Genomic DNA, 12,430 nt, shown 5'->3' on the forward strand with positions numbered 1-12,430 from the left:
ATAGTGTTCTGTGACAGTCAAACTACTTTGATTCTCATGTAGCAAATTCCATTCTCATGTAGCGAATTCCCAAATGCCTGTTGTACTCAAACTACTAGTGACGTTGAACCATTGGGTTGTAGATATTTGCATTTCTCAAATTTATCCTGGTAGTTGATGAGAACTTCAGTGGGGCAGGTCAGCTACTGTAAGATCGAAAGCGCTAGAGGGGGATGTGAATAACGCTCATGACTTTTTTTACATTTTTTGAAAAACAATCGAGAGTACACAACGGAAATAAAGAAGTAAAGAAAACAATGACATAAATTGGTTTTACTTTGTTCAAAGTCTGTGACGACTCCTACTTCAATGCCCGCTGATCTTGTCCGATAGTCGAGGTGACGGAAGCTGGGATTACTTTGTTCAAAGTCTGTGACGACTCCTACTCCAATATCCGCTAATTCTGCCCGATAGTCGAGGTGACGGAAGCTGGGGATGTGATGCTCCGGTTGACCGTGTGTTAACTCCTCTCGACCCTGCAATCACAACTGCGTCAGTGCCAAGCCAGGGAAGTGTGGTGAGGAAGACTTGGCATTTCACTCCATCCGTGTATTGGTGGAGTGTGGCTTCATTATCGAGATGATCATTTGGATCGGTCGACCCGTTGTAGGACCCGATCGCCAACGGGGTATAGTGATTAAGGAGAGGATCTCGCTTGCAATATGTCTTCGGAAAACTAGAGGTTGATCCGCTCGGGAGATGTGTTGCCTCAAGGCACCTTGCCCTTCTGTGCGTCTCGAACGGGTGCTTCGTCCAAAGAAGATCCCCGCTCTTGATTGACTTGGGCTATCTCCGAAGGTGTTTGGAACAGTGCTCGATGAAAAGGTATGGACCCGGGTGGCGCCTCTCCATGCGTGTCGATTGGCACTCGATTTTGCCCCTAGATAGAAAGTTGCTCCGGGAGGTCCTCCTGTGCTACTCGGCCTCCTACTACGGCCGTTGCTTGCTGCGCTTGCCTATCGGCTAGCGCCTTCTGTTGCTGTTGCTCGACTATTTTCTGCGCTCGGGCTTGTATGAGCATGTCGAACTCTTCTTGGGTGAGCGTCACTATGTGCAGTCGTCCAATGTATTCCATCCTCTAGGCTCGGATGCAGGTTGCGTTCCCACAGATGGCGCCAAATTTGATCCTGTCCAATAGTCGAGATGACGGAAGCTGGTGATGTGACGTTCTGGTTGACCGTGTGTTGACTCCTCACGACCTTGTAACCACAACTGCGGCAGTGCCAAGCCAGGGAAGGGGTCCCCGGCGATGACCCTCCAACGCTCAAGTCAGTCACCAGTGATGTGTGGAAGCAAAGTAAAGTAGCGAACAATATCAGTAACAGTAGATTATCGCATACCTCTGATGAAGCTTGGACCCCCTTGTAACACCCACCCTTCTCACTACTATACTACTCTCTAAAGGTGACCGTTACTTAACTACTAACTCTACTTAACCGGTATGATCGAAATCACGAGAAATCTCTACTGAAAAATTTCGACAGCATCTCCCCTGTACCGGTGACCATAAACAAAGATACATACATAGTATACATCAGCCACAGGCGGCTGGAATATATATCAAACACTCACGCAGTTAAATAAGTGACAAACATCAAAATATCTACTTATTAAACGGAACTCATCTCCATGCAATCTAAAACAAAAATAATCTCAAATGACATGAACTTAAAATACAACTTCAAATGTTTATTAATTACTAAAATGCGGAAACTTAAAAATCCCCCAAGTCTCTCCCATAGTACTGGCATCACACATCGTCGAACACCTCCTTGTCGTCTTCCTTTGCTAAAACTTTTCCTTTCCTGTATTTGCAGTAAGAGGAAATGCAAACTATAAGCGAATGCATAGTAAGTGATATCTAACTCACAAAAACTCGAATAACATGCTAGCAGAAGGAAAACTAAAACTTGTTGAATTCTAAACACTTTCTGAAACTTATTTCGTTTGCTTAAAAACTTATTCTTTTATTTCACTTGTTTAAAACTTATACTTTAATACTTTTATACCTATGTGAAACTTATTTTACTTGTTCAAAAGCTTATACTTATAATACTTCAAAATAATAATCAACTTTCTTCTTGGGCCCGACAACTGTACTTGTAAAATACCAGAAAATAGGCGGATATTAATAAGGGATTTTTCCGAAATTTTTGGAAATTTTTCGGGAATCTTTCGGAGCTTGTACGGACAAGTTAACGGGGATAAAACGGGGCCCGGGAAAAGTCTGTTTAGTCTATCCATTTAAGCGAGGAAATGTTTATAATTACATTTCCTTTTTCTTTATTTATTTATTTGTTCTTTCTCGCCGAAAACCCCCGCGCGCCCGATTCACCTCCGAGCCCTAACCACCCTAACCGGCGATCGCTTCCATTTCTTCTCCTCTTCCCCTCTCTTCTTCTCCTCTACCGATTGTTGCTGTGCCCTAGCCGACGCCTTCTTCCCTTCACTGACGCGGATCCAGCCGTGCTCTAGTGCCGGCTGCCACCACTGTGCCTTGCCGACGCGACGCTGACCCTGATCCGTAGGCCATATGAGCCCTAGCACCGACCTTTTTTTATCCTTTTCCGAGCGCCGGTCACCGCGACTCCTCCTCTTGTGGGCTCGCGACACAGTCGACTCCCTGCTGCCGGTGCCCTAGCCTCAGCCGTGACAACCCTCTCTTCAGCGACATCCGAGCACAGCCGACTGCCATCCCTCTCTGCCCTAGCGTCGGCAGCCAACCAATTTGCCTACACGGGTTCTCTGTGCCACTGTTTCCCTTTGTGCTACACTGCCCTTCCAGCGCTGGATCTTAGCCTCGGGTTGCTGTGAAGTGCAGACAGTGAGTAAGGTGATCAGACCCCCAAGGTGAGCGTTGATTTGGTCTTGCATGGTTGAGCATGTACACACTATGAATTAGACATTTGATTTGTCTAGGTGCTGGTTTGGAAGGGTTGACTTGCTAGGCAACGGTTCCACCTCGCTTCGGAAAGGATTATTGGCAGCAACTTCGTCTACTGTGCTGCAACAGCTAATCTTCTCCAGCTGTGATTTGAGGTGAAAATGTGTTTTATGTATGAATTGATACGTACCTAATTTGGTTATAGGATGATACATTGATGGCGGATCCTTGTTGTAGATTGAGTTGGTTTTAAATGAATCTAATGGAACGATTAGGGTTAAGACCATTAACCTTAGTCGATGGTTAGATTTAATTTTGGGTAGGCAATTGGTTATGTTAATTAGGGTTTTCCCTGATTTAGTTTCATGGATTTTATTAAGCTATTTAAATTCATTTGAATAGTAGCTAAATAAAATATATCTATATGTTCGACACAGGACTTTGATTCGGGACGGTATCTCGACGAGTATCTTGATTGCCGGATTGGACCACTTTATTGGAGGCGGGTGCTTTGACTTATGTCTTTTGATATGCATAATAAAGTGTTTAACATATAGCAATGATTGTGTTTTTCCATTTGTTTCGGTTGGTCACTACATGATCTGTTACATGTTGCTTGTTTAATTATTTTGCACTACATGTTATTATTTATCTGACCATACATGCTTTAGGTAGTGACACAACCATATGATATATTATGTTCAGGACCTAGGGTTTATTTGATACCCTATCTGTTTGTGTACCTTCCATCTGATACATTGATTTGTGGTACACCTTTTATTTATGTATGGATCTTGCTATGCTATTCATGATATTGTCATGTTTAGAGTCATGCATCATCTTGAATGATTGCATGCTGTGCGGTTGTCTGCTCCATTATTGTGAGTGCATCGCCAGTTACATGTATCTGTACACACCACCACTCATGGGTTAGTGGTATATCAGACAGGTGTGTGACAGTTCTACTGTTTGACTCCGTGGGTCTGGTGACTCAGCGTGGTAGCCGGCAGACGGTTCTGCTCTATTTGTCTCCGCTGGTTTATTCATCCGCGTAGTAGCCGACAGGCAGTTGTACTTTGTTTGGCTCCGTTGGTCCGCTCATGGGTAGTGTGACTCAGCGTAGTTGCCGACAGAGAGTCCTCCCCGTCATCGTGTACCGGGAGATGAGAGCATTGTGCTCCCCCATTTATTATTTCGGGGTAGGAGTATGTGTGTACTCCGACAGCATCCCGTTCACTCGGTCACTCATCAGGGGCAGTGATATCAGAGTGCACGGTTGTCACAGCCCTACCCACTCGGACTCACCATTGTGTGTGAGATGGCTGACTGGCGTCAGGGGTGACCATGTCATTGGCATCATATGCATGATGCATTTATTGTTTGTGTTTGCTGCATTTACTTGCTGCATTTATTTGAATGCATATGATTGACATGCATACAGGATTGACACTCTCGGTCTGATGACCCAGTTACCTTTATACCTTGATCCTGGTTAGTACAGTTTTTCTCCTGTTTTTGTTCCAGTTGCATTTATCCTTCTCGTATTCAGGAGACTATACGCATGATTAGTGTTGTCTGTTATTTACTTTATTTTGCATATCAGTTGTACCTGCTGAGTGTTGGACTCACCCCGCCTCCATTGTTGATATATTTTCAGGTTGAGGCTGTCCGGAGCAGTTCCAGTCGCTAGTCCCCACTGCACGTAGTGCTAGTCCCCTGCAGCCACAAGACTGTTTACTTATCTTTTGATTTTATATTTTAGATTATGTGATGATCTTGTATTGTTTAGATACTTGGAGCTTGTATGGATTATATTTGTCGATGGATTTTGGTATGATTTGGTTTTGTTCTACTACATGTCTGCCTGGACGACAGAAGAGGTGAGTTTATCGGATTTGAGCTTTACGAGTGTAGTTGAGTAGGGTTGTTTTCGAGTCATCTTATTACTGCTTTGTTTGTTTCTATTAAACTGCGTGGTGATTGTTTTATTTTTGTTATTATTCCAGCCGCATGTGGCTGAGGTATATAGTGCTTGTAGAATAGTTTCAGATTGTCCACCGTTCAGGGGAGATGGTGCCGAAATTTCTTCGGACAGGGACTCCTCCGGGGCGTGACAATTTATTGGTATCAGAGCAGGTATACGATACTTGCTATATGTTTTGGATTTTCAAGATTTATCTGATACTAATTTATTTGGTATCAGAGCACGGTTTACGAGTTTCATATTCCGTGTTTTGGATTCCGTGTTTTTTTCTTCTTGATGTGATTTTTTTTGGGTTTTGGGGCCTGACAGCGACAGGACATCTCCAAGCTATAGGAGGTATGTTGGTATACTGTTATCCTACCTTTATGTTAGTATATGCACTGTTCACTATTACAGTTTATGACATGTATTAGTATTCTTTATTAGTACCTGTCTGGTTGTGTAGCATATGTTACATGTGATAGGGTTAGCTACTGATCTTGATTGACCTTAATAGAGATTAAGGGTTACAGCTTCTGGTGATTTATCATATCATACACCAGTAGTTTTTAGTTTCTGTTATTACTAGTTGGTTAGCAGATTGAGGCACATACCAGCCTCTTCTATTATTAGCTGGGTAGTGGATAGTATCTAGTGGATAGCATCTATATCTTTATGTTGACCTAGCCAGTAGTATACCATGTTATCTTAGTTAATTTCATCAGTAAATATTGGTTTACTCTTGTTAGATTGGTCAGTAGAAGTTTGATTTACACTTGTTGATTTGGGTAGTCGTATATTGATATACCTTGGTTGCTTGTGAAGGATTAAGATATTCTTGATTAGTTAGTAGATGACTGATTTAGTTTTGTTGGTTTGATCAGTAGAGGACAGGCATACTCTATTTTTAGAGGTTCGAATCTTTTGATTATTTGTGCTTAGTTAGATATCTGTGTTATGGTAGATGCAGATGTGTTCGATGTAATATTCGAGGTATCTTGTTGATTATATTTGATTTGTGGATACACTTGTGTCAATTAGACTTTATTGGAAGTATAAAAGTGATTATACTCATTTGGTATGTGTTAGGTGAGTATTATTGGAGGTGTATTGTTGATTTTACTACGTTGATTATGCACACGTGTTCGGTGTGTATTGTTGGAGGTATCATACTCAATATACCTGAGTTGTGTGTAGTTTGGTGTATGCTAATTGGAGGATTATGTCGATCGTACATGTGTTGTGTGTGCACGTGTACCAGGTGTATGGTTGGTAGCATCATGATAATTCTACTTATGTGGAATGTAGAATGTTAAATGTCTATATTATGACATTGGTTGTATTACCCTGTCAACTAATTCTCCTATTAGTGGGTGACCGACCCACTAGGAGGATGATAAAGTTGACTATGGATTTGATTTGCTTACTGAGTGGTTATACCCTAGGCTACCCACAGTGATCTGTGGTAGAGAGATCTCGTGCAGTCTCTAGCTAGATAGTTAGGTGCTTTGGGCATGGTGGAGCGTTGCTCCCACATATTGCGGATTACTTGTAGCGGAGCATTGCTCCCATATTTATTGTAGATACATGTTACGGATTATTTATAATGGAGTGTTACTCTTACATATTGAGGATTTCTTGTGATGGAGCGTTGCTCTCACACTGAGGATCTATTCTTAGATGATTTATATTGTTGGTGATTAGATTTCCGACTTATTATCAGAGATCTTATGGTTAGGAATGTCTGTGTTACGGATATTTTGTGTCTTGGTTTTACTATTAGGGCTTGCGGAGCCTTAGATGTTTCCGTGGACTCGATGATTTGGGTATCCCTAGGATATTGGATCAGAATTCATTACCGTTATTGACGACGTGGTGTTTTATTCCTGATCTGAGGTGTATCACGTACCATCTTCGCATAGTGCTAGAGATGTTTCTACGGGAACATCTATATGCGAAGATCAGTAGTGCGTATTTTGGTTGTTTTCTGTGAGATGTTTGAGACACACGGTCCAGTAGGGTATACCGTGGTTCCACAGGAGATCAAGGTTGTTACCGTTGGGAGTAGACGCAATCTAAAGAAGAGGCTCGCAACTTCTTTTGTTTGGCTCGATATTTCCGGAGATACGTTGAGGGTTTCTCACGGATTGCTATGACACCTACACGCCTGACCGGGAAAGGCGTGAAGTTCACTTGGACTGAGGATTATGAGATCAGCTTCCAGGAGCTGAAGCGGAGATTAGTGTCGATCCCAATTTTAGATTTTAACTTCTGGAGAGGACGGATATGTCCTCTACACCGACGCATCTATTCAGGGTTTGAGTACTGTTTTGATGCAGCACGATATGGTAGTCTCCTATGCTTCTTGTCAGTTGAAGGAGCATGAGAAGAACTACCCTGTACATGATCTGGAGCTAGTCGCCATTATTTTTGCCATGAAGATTTGGCGACATTATTTATATGGCGTTACATTTGAGATTCTCACTGACTATAAGAGTCTCAAATATCTGTTTACTTAGAAGGAATTTAATCTCCGACAGAAGAGATGGATGGAGTTCCTGAAGGATCATGACTGTACCATTAGCTATCACCCGGCGAGAGCTAATGTGGTTGCCGATGCACTTAGCAGGAAGTCCAGAGGGACTTTAGCTTGCCACCGAGTTGTGGTCACAGACTTAATTTAAGGTTTCTCCGATTTGGGCTTTGAGGGGTAAGGACAGACAGAGCATGGTACGCTGGTTACCATGGTTGCTCAGTCGTTGATCAGGACGAGGATGCGAGAGCCCTAGGCTGTTGATCAGCATTTGCAATTTATAGGCATCTAGATAGCTTTCGGGCAGCAAACCAAGTTCACACGAGACGAGGAGGGTATTATATATACTTCCGAGGCAGATTATGCGTACCTCAGTCTTACCCAGTTTTGTCGGAGCTATTTCAGGAGGCTCATCGTTCTCGATTTACGATCCATCTAGGCAAGACCTGCATGTATCGAGATTTGAGATGTTCCTATTGGTGGAACGGTATGAAGAAAGACATCGCGGATTTCGTAGCTAGATGTCTTGTTTGTCAGCAGGTGAAGGCTGAGCACCAGAGACCTGCAGGGTTACTTCAGCGGATTCCTATTCCTGAGTGGAAGTGGGATCACATTACCATGGACTTTGTGGTAGGGTTGCCGAGGACACGACGAGGCTATGACGCGATTTGGGTAATCGTGGATCGATTAACCAAATCCGCGCATTTCTTAGCGATCCGGAGGACTAATCCTCTGGATCGATTGGCAGATCTCTATTGTCGGGAGATTATCAGACTACATGGTGTTCCGTTGAGTATCATTTCGGATAGAGATCCACGGTTCACGTCTCATTTCTAGCAGAGTCTGCAGCAGGCCTTGGGCACACAGCTCCGTTTCAGTACAGCCTTCCATCCACAGACAGATGGACAGTCAGAGCGGACCATTCAGACTTTAGAGGATCTGCTGAGGTCATGTGTTATGGATTTCGGAGGCAGTTGGGAGGACCATCTGCCGTTGGTAGAGTTTGCTTACAACAACAGCTTTCATTCGGCTATCCAGATGGCACCGTTTGAGGCGTTGTATGGTAGACCTTGTCGGACACCCGTCCTCTGGGATGAGGTCGGAGAGGCCCAGTTGTTGGGACCTCATAGAGTTCAGCAGGATGTAGAGTTGGTCCGTACTATCAGAAGGAGGATGTCAGAGGCGCAGGACCGCCAGAAGAGTTATGCTGATCTGAGACGCAGACCATTAGAGTTCTCTGTTGGCGACCATGTATTTCTGCGAGTTTCACCCACGAAAGGGGTGAAGAGATTTGACCTCAGAGGTAAGCTAGCTCCGCGGTATATTGGCCCTTTCGAGATCTTGGAGAGGATCGGAGCGGTAGCTTATCGACTGGCACTACCACCGTCCCTGTCAGGCGTTCACGATGTATTCCATGTATCTATGCTGCGGAGATACGTGCCCGATCCGACGCATGTGCTGGCAGATATTCCAGTTCCAGTTCAGCCTGACATTACATATAAGGAGATTCCGGTACGGATTCTGGACCGGAAAGAGCGTCAGTTGCGGAACAAGACTATCCGGCTGGTTAAAGTCGGATGGCAGCATCATTCGGATGAGGAGGCTACTTGGGAGTTTGAGGATACGATCTGAGCTCAATATCCCCATCTTTTCACTGGAGGTATGTGATTTAATTTACCGTTCAGCATTTATACTTTATATCTGTTGTTAGTATTTGCTGATGGTAGATAATGAAATTTGGGGACCAAATTTTTATTAGTGGGGGAGAATGTAAAATACGGGAAAATAGGCGGATATTAATAAGGGATTTTTCTGAAATTTTTGGAAATTTTTCGGGAATTTTTCAAAGCTCGTACGGACGAGTTAACGGGGATAAAACGGGGCCCGGGAAAAGCCTGTTTAGTCTATCAATTTAAACGAGGAAATGTTTATAATTACATTTTCTTTTTCTTTATTTCTTTATTTGTTCTTTCTCACCGAAAACCCCCGCGCGCTCGATTCACCTCCGAGCCCTAACCACCCTAACCAGCGATCCCTTCCATTTCTTCTCCTCTTCCCCTCTCTTCTTCTCCTCTACTGATTGTCGCTGTGCCCTAGCCGACGCCTTCTTCCCTTCACTGACGCGAATCCAGCCGAGCTCTAGTGCCGGTTTCCACCACTGTGCCTTGCCGACGCGACGCCGACCCTGATCCGTAGGCCATAGGAGCCCTAGCACCGGCCTTTTTTTTCTCCTTTTCCGAGCGCCGGTCACCGCGACTCCTCCTCTTGTGGGCTTGCGACACAGCCGACTCCCTGCTGCCGGTGCCCTAGCCTCAGCCGCGACAACCCTCTCTTCAGCAACATCCGAGCACAGCCGACTGCCGTCCCTCTCTGCCCTAGCGTCGGCAACCAACCAATTTGCCTACACAGGTTCTCTGTGCCACTATTTCCCATTGTGCTACACTGCCCTTCCAGCGCTGGATCTCAGCCTCAGGTTGCTGTGAAGTGCAGACAGTGAGTAAGGTGATCAGACCCCCAAGGTGAGCGTTGATTTGGTCTTGCATGGTTGAGCATGTACACACTATGAATTAGACATTTGATTTGTCTAGGTGCTGGTTTGGAAGGGTTGACTTGCTAGGCAACGGTTCCACCTCACTTCGGAAAGGATTATTGGCAGCAACTTCGTCTACTGTGCTGCAACAGCTAATCTTCTCCAGCTGTGATTTGAGGTGAAAATGTGTTTTATGTATGAATTGATACGTACCTAATTTGGTTATAGGATGATACATTGATGGCGGATCCTTGTTGTAGATTGAGTTGGTTTTAAATGAATCTAATGGAACGATTAGGGTTAAGACCATTAACCTTAGTCGATGGTTAGATTTAATTTTGGGTAGGCAATTGGTTATGTTAATTAGGGTTTTCCCTGATTTAGTTTCATGGATTTTATTAAGCTATTTAAATTCATTTGAATAGTAGCTAAATAAAATATATCTATATGTTCGACACAGGACTTTGATTCGGGACGGTATCTCGACGAGTATCTTGATTGCCGGATTGGACCACTTTATTGGAGGCGGGTGCTTTGACTTATGTCTTTTGATATGCATAATAAAGTGTTTAACATATAGCAATGATTGTGTTTTTCCATTTGTTTCGGTTGGTCACTACATGATCTGTTACATGTTGCTTGTTTACTTATTTTGCACTGCATGTTATTATTTATCTGACCATACATGCTTTAGGTAGTGACCCAACCATATGATATATTATGTTCAGGACCTAGGGTTTATTTGATACCCTATCTGTTTGTGTACCTTCCATCTGATACATTGATTTGTGGTACACCTTTTATTTATGTATGGATCTTGCTATGCTATTCATGATATTGCCATGTTTAGAGTCATGCATCATCTTGAATGATTGCATGCTGTGCGGTTGTCTGCTCCATTATTGTGAGTGCATCGCCAGTTACATGTATCTGTACACACCACCACTCATGGGTTAGTGGTATATCAGACAGGTGTGTGACAGTTCTACTGTTTGACTCTGTGGGTCTGGTGACTCAGCGTGGTAGCCGGCAGACGGTTCTGCTCTGTTTGTCTCCGCTGGTTTATTCATCCGCGTAGTAGCCGGCAGGCAGTTGGACTTTGTTTGGCTCCGTTGGTCCGCTCATGGGTAGTGTGACTCAGCGTAGTAGCCGACAGAGAGTCCTCCCCGTCATCGTGTACCGGGAGATGAGAGCATTGCGCTCCCTCATTTATTATTTCGGGGTAGGAGTATGTGTGTACTTCGACAGCATCCCGTCCACTCGGTCACTCATCAGGGGCAGTGATATCAGAGTGCACGGTTGTCACAGCCCTACCCACTCGGACTCACCATTGTGTGTGAGATGGCTGATTGGCGTCAGGGGTGACCATGCCATTGGCATCATATGCATGATGCATTTATTGTTTGTGTTTGCTGCATTTACTTGCTGCATTTATTTGGATGCATATGATTGACATGCATACAGGATTGACACTCTCGGTCTGATGACCCAGTTACCTTTATACCTTGATCCTGGTTAGTACAGTTTTTCTCCTGTTTTTGTTCCAGTTGCATTTATCCTTCTCGTATTCAGGAGACTATACGCATGATTAGTGTTGTCTGTTATTTACTTTATTTTGCATATCAGTTGTACATGCTGAGTGTTGGACTCACCCCGCCTCCATTGTTGATATATTTTCAGGTTGAGGCTATCCGGAGCAGTTCCAGTCGCTAGTCCCCACTGCACGTAGTGCTAGTCCCCTGCAGCCACAAGACTGTTTACTTATCTTTTGATTTTATATTTTAGATTATGTGATGATCTTGTATTGTTTAGATACTTGGAGCTTGTATGGATTATATTTGTCGATGGATTTTGGTATGATTTGGTTTTGTTCTACTACATGCCTGCCTGGACGGCAGAAGAGGTGAGTTTATCGGATTTAAGTTTTACGAGTGTAGTTGAGTAGGGTTGTTTTCGAGTCATCTTATTACTGCTTTGTTTGTTTCTATTAAACTGCGTGGTGATTGTTTTATTTTTGTTATTATTCCAGCCGCATGTGGCTGAGGTATATAGTGCTTGTAGAATAGTTTCAGATTGTCCGCCGTTCAGGGGAGATGCTGCCGAAATTTCTTAGGACAGGGACTCCTCCGGGGCGTGACAATACTTGCTATGCGCGCATCCCTAACTAGACCCGAGATAGCTGGTCCCGAATCTAGTAGGGTTTACTAAGTTATGTAAACCTAGGGACGACTATGGGAGCCCAACCCAAGGACAACTGAGAGTCCAGCATAATAAGTTATCTGAACCTAGGGACGACTATGGGAGCCCAACCCAAGGACAACTGAGAGTCCAGCATAATAGGTTATCTGAACCTAGGGACGATTATGGGAGCCCAACCCAAGGACAACTGAGAGTCCAGCACAGTGCCACTGATAAAAGTAAAATACTTGTTATCTTTTAATACTTCTAATATATAATGCCTCGGCATTTTAACAAGCACCT

This window comes from Zingiber officinale, chromosome 1B, assembly GCF_018446385.1.
Source record: "Zingiber officinale cultivar Zhangliang chromosome 1B, Zo_v1.1, whole genome shotgun sequence".
In the NCBI taxonomy this organism is placed as follows: Eukaryota; Viridiplantae; Streptophyta; class Magnoliopsida; order Zingiberales; family Zingiberaceae; genus Zingiber; species Zingiber officinale.